Raw genomic sequence first — 13,422 nt, forward strand, 5'->3', positions numbered from 1 at the left:
AACGCTCCCATTCAGCCCCGGGTCCTGCCAGTGGAAGTCAGCTCTAGTCAAGGTGATGCCTTCTCTGACTTGGTCTTCTCTCCCATTCCCTCCATGTCCTCATCCTTGTTCCTCGACTATTATTTTTCCAAAATCAAAAGAGCTTTACTGCATTTTCTGTTTATAAAATGATATATCTTAAAGAAATACAGAAAGGGAGAAAAGGTAAAAATCGCCCCAGAATTTTGCCCTCCAGTGATGTGACCACTGTCTAGACGTAGGTGAACATCCTTCTAGATGTCTCTCTGCATGTGAGACAGCTCTTATTTATTATGCAGCCTGACAATGAACGCACGGGATAGGCAACATTATCTCTTTTATAATTAGGAAAACCCAAGTGTTAGAGACGCCAAGTTACTTGCCCAAGGGTGTAGAACCAGTAAGTGGGGAGGCGGGATTTGACTTTGACTCTCTCACACCTAAGCGGCGAACCTGAACCATGGCGTGATTTCCCCAGCTCTCCTGCTTTCCACTCTCTATGTATCTATTTGTGTAGACGGAGCCCGTTTATTTCCTTTGCTGATTTGTTTCACACTAAAAGGGACCGTGGACATTTTCACAGAGGGGTTTAGATATTTGGCTCTAAAGTTTAAATCTTGAATGACTGCTTACTAAATCTGTGACCTTGGGCCTACTTAACCTCCAGCCAGTTTCCTCACCTGCAAAATGAGGATTATAATACCAAGCTTAAGGAACGGTTATGGGCATTTAATCAGACACATATGTGAAGCACTCGGTACATGCTCAACACTCATTAACTATCAACTCTCATTATCTTTCCAGGCAGGAATGTGGGTCTACGTCACCACTTGAACAGCAGTTCATTATTCTCTGGTGTGGTTGTGGTATGACCTATTAACAGACATTGAATAATGTCTAACCTTGACTTGACATTGTCTCCAGGTCTCCCATTTGTCACTAATGTGCATCCCAGCACTTCCATCTTTGCACCCCTGTCTAACATAGATTCCTAGAAGAGGAAGTGGGTCAAAGGGGACACATATCACACATATATCCTGCAAAAGGTTCACACTAGCTTGCTTCAAGAGGGAAGTTCCTAACACTGTAGGTAATGGGACCCAGGAAGTCTTCCCTCCGGTTTCTATGTCTTCCTTCCCTATTAGCTGGGAGAGGCAAGTCATTTTATGGAGAACCCTACCACCCAATTAACTGTTAAAAATTCTTTCTTCCTCTGTCGGTTAAAAACACAATTCGGCGGAATAAATTTTAAAGATCTTCTTGGCTCTACTGAATGATTTCTGAATCGCGCAGCATCCCATCTAGCAAAAAGGCAGGAGCTCCGAGGAGCTGTACAGAATGGGAGAGTTTCATAGGCAGAAGGGAGCAGGACAAAGAAGTCACCAGCAGAAAAGCAGGTTGTTTCAGGCAGGGTCACCTTCGTTTAGGGGAAGGGGAGGCCCTGTCAGGCAGTCCACCTCACTAGTGTGGGCCAGGTCATTCCATGTGGACTGTGAAGGTCACGTTCCTGGGAGAGGCTGAAAGGGTTGGTGACGTGTGCTTACCACGAGTGCCTCCATTTTGGGCCTGTTGTCTCTTTTTAACACTTCCTTTCTCAGATTAAAACAAAGGGAACCCCACATCTGTTACAAAGGGTAAAAATTAAAGGTGCCATAATTCAGTTGAAAACAAAAGTTGCTGAAACCCAATGCTGCTGAGTCCTCATACATTAAAGCCTGTGTGTGTGTGTTTAATCTCTATGGTGTGTTCACACACAGTGTACACAGATTTAATTATTTATAAGGGGAGGGTGTATGTCTAAGGGATTTACACACACATACACACAAATATGTGTATTTTTTTAAACAGAAAAATATAATGCCTTCTTCTCAAGTTCCAGACTGACATTTCCTACAAAAATATTAAATATACCAACAGCACTCTCGGTGGTCCCCAGGATCTGTCTGTTGCTTCAACAGGGTTTGGACAGAACAGACCCAGGGCCGCCCCTTCTTCTGGCCTCTGACCACCCTCCAACCTCTCTTCCAGCCACTGCCTTCAGAACCGCCTCAGCCATCCGCAGCCTTCGAGACCAGCCCAAACCATTTATTTTAACCTTAACTCCTCATTGCCGAACAACCATGAGCTCCCCAGTTTGTCAGAATTACTCCACTGAGGTGGAGGCTGCCGTCAACCGCCTGGCCCGCCTGCATCTGTGGGCCTCCCACACCTACCTCTCTCTGGGCTCTCATTTCGACTGCAAGGATGTCGCTCTGCAGGGCGTGGGCCACTTCTTCCCCGAGGTGGCCAAGAATGCGAAGGTGCAGAGTGTTTTTTAAACCTGCAAGACCAGCACAGTGAACTCATTCTCCCCCAGGATGTGCTGAAGCCTTCCCACAATGAGTGGGTGACACTCAGGACACCAGGGGAGCCGCCATGGTCCTGGAGAAGGACCTGACGCAGGCCCCTGTGGACCTGCAGGCCCTGGGTTCTGCCCGCATAGCCCCTCAGCTCTGTGACTTCCGGTGAACCACTTCCTGGACGAGCAGGTGAAACTCATCCAGAAGATGGGCGACCACCTGACTAACATGCATCCAAAGGCTGGCTGGTCCCCAGGCTGGGCTGGACAAGCATCTCTTCTAAAGGCTCACCCTCAAGTACGACTAGGAGTCTTTGGAGCCCCAGGGCCTTTGAGGGCCCCCTCTGCATTTCCCTGGTATCTGGCTTTTGCCTGAGTTTCTTCTTGCAACCACTAGGGATCATTTTAACCACCTTGGAGCCCTCTCCCATGCATTGGATCAAACGGAAACAATAAAACTTTTTGCAGAAAAAAATTAAATATACCTTTGCTTTTTCATCTTTATACATCTTACGGAATACTATATATTTCTTTTCCTGGTTTTCACAGACATTGCTGATCTGTACGTGGGCTCTCTGAAACAAGCCTATACCCTGAGGGGAGAACAAGAGAGGCCACCATCAGGAATGCCGAGGACGGACAATTGATTAGAAGGTGAACACTAGCAGCCGATTTCCGTGCTAAGCTTCCCTCCACCCTCCCCTCCCCTGGACTAAAACAACCCTCCATACAGAAACTCGGCTGCTCCCTTCTTTGACTTCATATTCATAGGAGAGATATAAAGAGGTTCTAGTTATGTTTTAAAATTCCGTTTTACTCCAAATTTCTTAAGGCAAGGAGCCACACAGGGTTCCAGCTGGACGATGAAGTTGTAATCAGGTCCATTTGCCTCCAGCGAGGCTGAGCACTTCCCAGCCGTAGGTCCCCCGGAGTTTTCTGGTTTGGAGTCAAGCCCCTGGGACACTGCCTCACTGTTAAGTAGACCATGAAATGAAGCAGAGGAGAGCTCTTTCGCTCTGTTTCCCTCCCACCCCCCAAAGTAATTGCATTTGCAGTGTGTGTCAATTCTAATCAGGGTAGTTAGAAGTCAAACCATCCAGCCAAATCTTAACAAGGGGAGAAGGTGGTAAATCCATATTAATTCCATTTTTAAACACAATGAACATTTTCAGAAATGTAATGTAAATGGTAGTGGGATCCCCACCCTCCCTAATACGTCACCCGATTCAGCGTTTTCAAACATCAGTGGCAAAGAGCCCTGTATCAGGAAACCTGCACAAGCCCCTGCCCCGATGCTAAGGCAGCTGAGAGGGCCGCTCACTTTACTCCGGCGGTCTCTTCCCACGACAATAGTAACACACGCACTTCCCACCTAACTCAAGGGTGTTGCTGCTGTAAGTAACGTGCAAGTATTTGGGAAATGCACAGTGCAAGGTATTTATTTCTGCTGAGCACACACAGGCTAATTCTTCTCTCTCCGTGCAAGCCTGCGGGCCCTAAGTCCTGCTTGGCTCTTACTCTAGCTTCTAAATACCTCAAGGGAAGAAGATTGTGTCCCACCCAGGTAATTTATTCCCCAGTTTAGAAATCCTCATTATCTGACAGTTCTTTCGACGTCTACCCAACACCCCTGGCACAGCCAAGTCAATTAATTGCCTCTTATTTTGATCCCGGAGGAGAAGAGATTACCTCCTTCACCCGGGCCTGACCTGGAAGGCTGTTTATTTAGGTCCTTCCTTCCTCGGCTGCTGAGTTTTCTTCTTCCTCTTTACAGCGGAGGAAAGAAAAACATTTATTTTATGTGCAGTTAAGAGAAATGCCGACAATTTATTTTACGCGCACTGCAAACGAGAATCCTGCAAGAAGGGATGACTCAGAATGAGGCTGAGGGTCGGCTTCTACGTGAAGCGAATGTTTCAATGTGGCTGACGTAGCAACCACAGCGGCACCTCCTGCAGCTGATTAGGGAGTTCCCTGCTGAGGCCCAGGAGAGGACCCCGAGGAAGGTAGAGAAAAGAAAAACAAGACTTCACAGTGACAGTTACAGAGTCATAGGGCCGGAGCTCTGAAAGTCATGGGCTTGTCATTGGCCCAGCTAGGCTAGGGACCCAGCAATGCTCTGTTTTCCAGAATCTTCTTTTGTAAGACTCGAGAATGCTCTGAAGGCACTGGAGCAAACGAGACTCGGGGGCATACATTACTATCAGCCTTACGGAACAGAAAAAGCTTAGATTCTTGCTGCTCCAAGGGTACCTGCTAACCAGCTGTACCTGTACCAGCCTGGGGCTCATTAGAAATGCAGAATCTCAAGCCCCAGCTAGGCCTCCTGAACCAGAACCTGCAGTTCGGCAAATCCCCAGGTGGTCTGCGTAGACTTTAAGAGCTGAGCAGCACTACTGGCTGGAAGCAAACTTGGAGCTTGTAGAGAGCAGAAAAGACCTCTCTCCTCTCCCTTTCCTTCTTTGTGCCTCCTTCCCCGTGCCTTTCCAGAGGGTGCCGTCCTGGCTCCATTTGAGACATCTCCAGGGAGCTTTACAAATATGATACCTGGACTCTCTCCAGAGATCTGGATTTAATTGGCCCAGGGAGGGACCTGGGCAGTAGACATTTTTAGAGATGCTCCACGGGGGACACGAACAAACACCCAGCACTGTGGCCTCATTCAGTTCTGTCATGAGACAGGGCAAACGCACCTGAACTTGTGTTTTTGAGGGCTTCGGAGGAAGTCAAATTGAGCAATGCAGATGGTATAAGCAGTCAAATCTCTGTAAAATTGTACAAATAGTCCTGATTGTCTCACAAACTCCCAGAAACTGTGAAAATAGTATCCCTTTGAGAAACAAAGGTATTCCTGGCTGCTGCTGGCTGTTCCTGGCTGCTGTTTGCTAGCTGAGCTAATTCCCTGGGGTGACTGAAATATGGAGGAATACAGGATTCATGCATTTTTAAACAACTAATTGTCCTAATGAAAGTGCCCATGTTCGACACATTGCTATTGTTGGTTCTTCCCAGGAAAGTTATTTATTAATAAATAAACAGATATTTATTGAATCCCTACTGTGTGTTTCACCCGGTGGGGTTGCAAAGATGTTTCAAAATGATAGATACTAGCCCTGGCTGGGTAGCTAAGTTGGTTAGAGTGTTGTCCCCATATGCCAAGGTTGAGGGTTCGATCCCCAGTCAGGACACATACAAGAATCAACCTATGACCCGATGTTGTTGAATGACTGCAACAACAAATCGATCTCTCTCTCTCTTTTTTAAGTCAATAAATTAAAAAAAATTTTTTTAATGACAGACCTACCTTCAAGGACCTTACTGCCTCGTGGGGACATGCGCAAGTCTGGAACCTGGGACAGCTGAGTGCCATCTGTCCTTCAGTTCCTGGCGCTGTGAACATGGAAGTAAATCTTTATTTCCAGTGCTTAGGATGTCTGAGGGATTGCAAGTGCCATCACTTTCTTATATTATAGACGAGCATTTTTTAACCTTAGGAAAGTCGTCTTGATGTATAAACCTAGCTTCCGCAGGCCACCCGGTTTCTTCTCGCAAAGAAAGCTTTCTGGATGAGGTAGAAATGCGATTGTACGTCCCTGAGGGTTCAGCTTCAGAACCTTCCCGCCACCGCTGGGAAAGGCTGTGTACAGTCTGCTCCCCCTGCCAGTGGGTTCCACATCCAGGGGTTCGACCAACCTCGGACCAAAAAGTATTTGAGAACGAGTTACGTTGATGCTGATGCTGATACTATGCAGTTAGGCCTACAATGGTTGTGTCTGTACTGAACATTATTTTTTTGTCGTTATTCCCTAAACCATACAGTATGACAATTATTTTTATAGCATTTACACTGTATTGGGTATTGTAAGTAATCTAGAGATGATTTAAAATATACAGAAGGATGTGTCAGCTTATATGCAAATACTACACCATTTTATATAAGGGACTTAGTCCTGCTCGCATATGGTTATCCTTGGGCCTCCTGCAACCAATCACCTGTCTATAAGGAGCACTGGCTGTATTTAGCATAATCATGAAGCAGGCAGATAGGAAACATTTTTTATTATGCGAATCATGAACGCTGAAAAGGAAGACTTTTGTGGTATTCCACTTCCTTCCAGAATGTGTTGGGGACCCAGCTGTGCCCCTGTGCCCCTGCTTGTATTCTTGCCTGATAGGGACCAGGGAGAGAGAATAGGACAGAGAAAGGGTGGAGGACCCCGCTGCCACCTAGCAGATCATCCCCTGTGCCTCGGCATCTCTCGCTCAGACTGTGCCCCAGCACCGGAACTGTTAAGTGACAAGTGCCGCGTGTAAAATGTATTTCTGCGAAAAGTTTTGTGCAAATGTAAAGCAGAGAGTCAACAAGACAGGGAGAGAGGCAGAGGGCAAGCAGGGACCTGTGAGAGAAAAGGCCTTCGGTTGAAAAAAAAATCCCATTTTAAGAACAAATTAGTTTCACAGCACATTGGCCATTCTGTTGCATGGCGGTGAGTTTAGCCCGGCCGCCTTGAGGAGCAGTTTAACAGACGCCAGGCTGCCTGCTTAGAGCCAAAGCCTCCCTGACAGAGCACATGGCCCGGGCTGGATGCAGATGTTGTACCCCTCTCTGCCCCCGCCCCTGCTACCGCCCAGCACCCTTGTACACTCAGTCTCCACCCTACCTACCCCTGTGTCACCCCACGTGCAGGCAGGTGATGGGGACTTGGCAGGCACCACTCTGGCTCTGGCTTGAATTCCTTCCTCGTGGACCTGCTTCCCACACTTCATTCCGGCCCACGAGACTGTAAATGGCAGCCTGCCATCCCCTGTCTTTCCCCACCCACCATCTGGAGGGGCAGACCTGACCCGAAGCTGACAGTGAGCACCCTTAGGTAAAAATGGGGACCCGGAGCCTATAAGGAGTGATTAAAAGACCCATCTCCCTTCTCTCCCCCATCCTGGGTGCTGGCCTGCTGAGCCCATGTCCCTGGGAACTTGCCTTTGTGATTGTGTGGCACCTGGGAAAGAATAATAGCATGTTTCCCCAAGTAGCTTCTCTGTGAAAAGATAATGTCAGGAAGGAGGGGGAGAGAGGGACAGGCAGGAGGGGGACTGCGCAGCTGACACCAGCAATAGCTGTCTTCCTATCTTTGGATGCCTCTGAGGCAAATGAAGCCTTGTGCGCTTCTGCTCAGTGAGGGGTGAGCAGCTGGGGCAGACAGTCAGTGCGCTGGCAGCTGGCGGTGATTCAGACACACCGGCGCTGGCTGAGCCAGCGTGCTTCATAAGAAGGTGCAGCAAAGGGCAGCGGGGAGGGGGTGACTAATGAGGAAATAATTGTGAAATAGAACCTGTCTGGGTTAGTGACAGCTCCTGGGGGGAGAGGGGGCATGCCTGTTACGGGAACTAACGAGGACAGGAGTGTGCGTCCCTCCACGGTGGCACTGGCGGCCCCCATCTAAGAAAGTGGCCCTGTGTCAGGAACAGGGCGCTTTAGACAGATGCAGGATTTGCAAGGCCAGAGCTGAGGAGGCCTGACAGGTCGGTAACTGAGTGAGTGCCAAATGAAAGGACCAGGAGAGGAATTACAAAGAAAATACAGCAATAGAGCGGAAAACGTAGACAATGCAAGGAGGAAATGCCTGGCATTGTCCCTCCCTAATGAAGATGGTTTCATCTTGCATATGCTTTGCTAGCCTTGCCCACACATACATGTTTTGACAAAAATTTCAGTGCACCCAGAATTTCATTCTGCTTTTTTCACCTGTCCTAGGTCACCAGAATTCCCCAGCGTTACTACATACTCTTGTCACTGATACGAGCTATAAAAGATTCCACCTAACGGATAGATCATGACTTACTAAAATAGTTCTCTCTTCTGTAAGTACATTGCTTTCTTTTCAGGAAGCACTTTATTGAAGTGTGATTGGCACACAATAAGTGGCATGAATTTATCTGATAAGTTTGATGTATGTATAACCTGGGAAACCATCCCCACAATGAAGATAAGAACATACCTATCACCCCCCAAAAGTTTCCTCCTGCCCTTTGTAACCTCTCCCTCCCCTCAGGGTCATTTCCCTGTAATTATGGTGGCCCCCAATGTCTCCTTGTATTCATGGGCTTAGATAGTCCCCTCCCTTTGAATTTGGGCTGTCCTGGGATCTGTTCTCAGCCATAGAAGGTGGTGAAAGTGACACCATGCTGGTTTCAGGACAAAGCCTTAGAAAGTCCTGAGAGCTTATGATCTTGCACTCTGAAACTTTCTTCTTGGAACCTAGCTGCCATGCCACGACGAAGCTCCAGCAACCAGTGGAGAGGACCCCATGTCCACCGATAACAAGTCATCTGGGTCTTGCCGGCCTCCCAGTGCCTGATCCCACCCCACAGGAGTCACGGTAGCCCCGTCATCCCACGGAATCCTGAGAAGTAATAAATCAGGGTGGCTTAAGCTACTCGGCTTTGGAGTGACTGGTTACACACTCATCAATAAGTAAAATAGGCTGCGAACATAAGCAATTATTGTTAAAATAGTTTCCCAATGTTTGGGAATCTCATGAAATAGTGCGAGAGAGGTAAGGAAGGAGTTTTTCCCAATCTGTGTCACTCTCCAGTTGTGACCTCGTGCTTGCGTCCTTGAGGGTGTCACTAGGCCATACTTCCACCTGCCTCTTGGACAGAGGATGCAAGAACAAACTGAAGGGAGGGTCTGCCGCAAGTTTGGGGGCCCAGGAAAGAAGCAAGTGACTTGCTCTGGGTGGGTCCCGATATTGTACTTTGGACACTCCCTAGGGGTGGGGACCCAGCCCAAAGCAGTGTCCAGGGCACCCCTACTGACCCTCTCCAATCAGCAGCATTCACAGAATAATCATGCCAAGGGTCCTTCCTCACAGAGCAGCTGAGAGGCTTTGGGAAATCATCATCCCCTTTAATACCCATCACGCATGCTTGTCCTGGAAAAATGCCCTGTTCTGTTGACCCGCTCACCCATGGAGGGGCATTCCAGTTGTCCCCAGTTTTCATTCACGGGAATAAAGCTGCTCTGAACATTCGTGTGCTAGTCTTTGGGTGAACACATGCTTTCATGGTTCTGCATACATACATACCCATGAATTGAATGACGAGAGCGTGTACTAGTGACTATTGAACTATTTAAAATATTTACTTATTAAACAGACTTATTTTAAAGAGTGATTTTAGGTTCACAGTAAGTTGAGCAGAACGTACAGAGTTTTCCCATGTACCCACACCCTGCACCTGAGGGCTAGCGTACCAATGGGTTAACCTACTGTTCTTTGGCATGTTATTATCCACCAAAGTCCATAGTTACTAGAGGGTGTCGGGAAGGGAAAAAGTTTTCCTTGAGCCTCTTAGAGTCCCATGCTGGGCCTGAAAATTACACTGACAAAGACAGATGGGCAGGAGAAAAGCACGCACGTGTATTTAATCTGAGTTTTATGTGACCCGGGAGCTTTCAGAAAGAAGGAAGAGCCAAGGGAACAGCCAGACCTGAGTATTTTTACTCGGGGTGTGGTGAAGAGTGGGCTGTCGTAGAGCAGTATGGTTGGTTACCATGACGACGTGAGCACAGTCCACTCGGGGAAAGCACGCTGGGTTCCTCCGGAATACCAAGGGTGCCTCCCCCATGAGGGTGCTATGACCTGTGTCGTCGGGAGTGAAGGAGGGAGTCAGCACGATGTCCCTGCTTGGGCTGCTTTCTCAAACTTTTTCAGCTTAAAATACTCAATATGCCAAGGTGCCATATTTTGTGTTTAGCTTGTCCTGACCCCCTTCAAGGGTGACAGAGAGAAAGAGGAAGGAGAAGGAAGGAAGAAAAAGGCAAAAGGCAGGCGAACATCTGGGAATGTTCCTGCTTTCCAACCCAGCAGCAACACTTGGTGTTACAAAAATCTATTAAAAACCATACCAGCCCATCTTCAGCCCTAGAACTGTGAATTCTCAACTGAATAAGGAAGTGTTTCATTTCACTTCATTTGCATGTTAATGCAAAGCAAGCACCAGAATGCTGGGAAGTGAACTGTGGGGGGAAGTGCCACCAGCTGTAAACACTTGGTTAAAAAGTTGAACGCAGCATATCGATCTGTGTCAGGGCACAAAGATAATAGGTAAGGAGACAGACGATCTGATAAAAGACAGTGTCTTCCATAGATCTAAGGACAGACAGGAGTGTTGCAATGGAGAGAAGAGCAGCAGGCTAAGTGGGCGTTAAAGGCAAGACACATCTTTGTTTTAAAGTTCACTTGAGATCAATGTCAGCAGAACGGAGGGCCAGGGCTGGGGGAGCATGAAAGGCCGGGAAACATTGGCCGGAAAGCACCGCCGACAGGTTGCCTGCGTGCCGCACAGAAAAGAGCTGGAGGAAACACAAGTTTGCACACCGTGCCGTGGAAGAGCCTCCTGGAGAGTGAAGCCCATCCTTAAAAACTCCCGCTGCATGAATGGTTTATTTCTGCAGCTTTGCTGAAGATCGGAGTGTTACTTAGGTTTCTTTTTTTTCTTAAAAGAAAAAAAAAACAGTTTTGCTTTGAATTGGTTAAGGAAGAACAGGACTTCACTATCAGATACTGATGGCATTGTGTTTACATGTTGTCTATTATGGTCAGCCAGGCTCAGCTTTTGGGCAGAATGCGTTGAATGCCATATGTTTCCCAGCCATGTTGGCTTTCCCGTCTTGGAGCAGCCATCTCCCATTCCCGGGCTGGACCCTGCTTCTCCCCATCTCTGCCAGCCACGCAACTGTTCAGAGGGCTCCATTTACCTGGTGTTCACCAAAATTTAGAGAAAGAAAGTGAGCAGAAGGACAGGGGTGTTTGATGTTAGTGGCAGCCTGGAGCGTGGCATTGAGCGATTCTTGGGGGTCCAGTGACAATCACATCCATTTCATTCTCCTCTGAGGTCCCATTCTAGGCAAGGTGACAACATTGGTTACCTAAGGCCGTGTAATAATGACTACAAAGTGGATGGCTTAAAACAGCAGAATTTTTTTTTCTCACTGTTCTGAGGCCAGAAGTCCAAAATCAAGGCATTCGCAGGGTTGGTTTGTCCTGAGATTTCGAAGGGAGAATAGGTTCTTTGCCCCTCTCCTTGCTTCTGGTGTCTCCAGCAATTCCTGGCATTCCTTGCAGCTGCATCCCTCCATCCCTGCCTCCAGCATCCCATGGCCTCTTTCCCTTGTAATGTCACGTCACCCTTTCACACGGACACCAGGCACACTGGATTCAGGGCCCACCCTGGTCCTGTGTGACCGAAACTCAATTACTTATATCTGTAGGGTCTGGGGGTTAGGACTTCAACATGTTCTTGTAGGGAACACAGTTCAGCACATTCTAGTGACTGAAGCTGAATTGTTTTTAAAAAAATCTTCACCCAAGTGTTACAGAACGGACCTGTGAGGGGGATAAGACACTGTTATGGAACAGACCCCCCTTCTCCAGGGATCCCCCTGTACTAGGTTTGCCTTGCCCACCACCAGGGAATTACGGCTTTCAATGCTAAAGATTGGTGAAAAGGAAAGGAACTATTTATTCACAAGTTATACAGATTTAGAGTAATGACTTCATGCCTTCATTAAAATCCTAAAGCCCCTTAAAGCACCCACAAACACACAGTCTTTCCTTTCCCCCTTTGCCCACTCAGGGGTACCGTACCTTAGGAAAAAAATAGAAGTGTGTGGCTCAGGTAGCCCCTGGTCCTCCCCAGTAATTCGTGCTCAGCTGGCAGGCCTCCCTCGGTTCCCAGCACCATCAGCTGCGTCTCCGCCACAGTCTCCAGTTATTAATCCAAACCCACGTGGCACCTTCTCACGGCCCACCAGCAAGAGTCCTTTCACCCCTTTCCTTCCCGCAGCGTCTCTCCTGCATTCCCCCAAACTGCTAGGAGAGAGCTCTGCATCGCTGCTACATCTTACTTTCCTGCTTCCCAAGCTACGTGGTTAAGGGAGCCCCAAAACCACAGGGTTAGCCTCTAAAACCATGTGGTTCCACACCTGGCCAAAATTGCGTGGTTCCTATCTGCATGGATGCCACGCCTGAGTTTAAATCCCTGTGCGAATCTTCCTCTGCAGCCCCATTTCCAACTCCGCCCACAATCAGCTATACCTACCAGCATTCCCCTATTTTTCCAGCTTTTCTGGGCTGCCATAGTAAGTCGGGCAGGTGGAGCTCGGTGGTGTGACTGCCCACCGTGCAGGGTGCTGCTTGTTTTGACCTGCAGGAATGCACTCCCATGTATGAGCCGGGGGCTCTGTGTACCATCCTGCCTTCAAGCGGTCTCTCCTCGCTGTGCTGGGGCAGCACAGGCCTGTTGGGAGGAACATCCTCAGTGTGGCTTTGGGATGCTCGCCAACTCTAAGAAGTGTTTCAAGGCTTCTCATCTGTTCCCCGCACCAGCCCCTCCAGGCCTCCTCCAGCAGCCTGTGCGAGGCAAAGACACCAGGTCTTCCCCATCGGTTCCCCTTTAATTCTCCGTTCTCACCACTACCCATTGGAGGTAAGCTAACAAAGGAAAGTTGAAGAGGTACATGCCCCATGGTAGCTGCTATAAGCCAACAGCCTCAAACAATAAAAAGGTTGGGTTATGCCTCCCATGGAGCCTTCATTTGATCCACAAAGGGAAAATGGATTTGTTTGTTCTATAGTTATGTGTAATTTTTCCATTTACTTCTAAACAGTATCCAGGCAATGGGCTCATCTTTTGATGACAATCAACTTGATTTTGATTATTGGACATTTAGGGTGTAGAAATGTATCCTTACCCTACATAGAATTCAGTGACATCCTTTCACTCCCACGTGTAACCTCCAGACTGATACTCCTACCTTCCTTTCTTTCATATTATTGACTTTTCTAAGAACATTCAAATCAAATAAGCACAGCATCCCTCTTTTTTTGGTAAAGAGCCATGAAAAATAACCAGCAAATGCCTTGTGCTTTTTTTCCCAGAATCCCTTGACTTCATTTTTGCATATGAATCTCTGCCTCTGTGAGCTCCGTTGGTTAATCATCTGACCACAGTAGATCCTAGAAGCCAAAAGTGTGTGATGTGTTTTCAGAGGGAGGGGCTAGAGG

The 13,422-nt window shown here is 47.9% G+C and overlaps 1 pseudogene; it reads left to right on the forward strand.

Annotated features, from left to right (window-relative positions):
* Nucleotides 1-2,138: 2,138 nt before the first annotated feature.
* LOC139441007 (ferritin light chain pseudogene) lies at nucleotides 2,139-2,664 on the forward strand (annotated as a pseudogene).
* Nucleotides 2,665-13,422: the final 10,758 nt, after the last annotated feature.

Source organism: Desmodus rotundus, chromosome 6 (assembly GCF_022682495.2).
Source record: "Desmodus rotundus isolate HL8 chromosome 6, HLdesRot8A.1, whole genome shotgun sequence".
Taxonomy (NCBI): domain Eukaryota; kingdom Metazoa; phylum Chordata; class Mammalia; order Chiroptera; family Phyllostomidae; genus Desmodus; species Desmodus rotundus.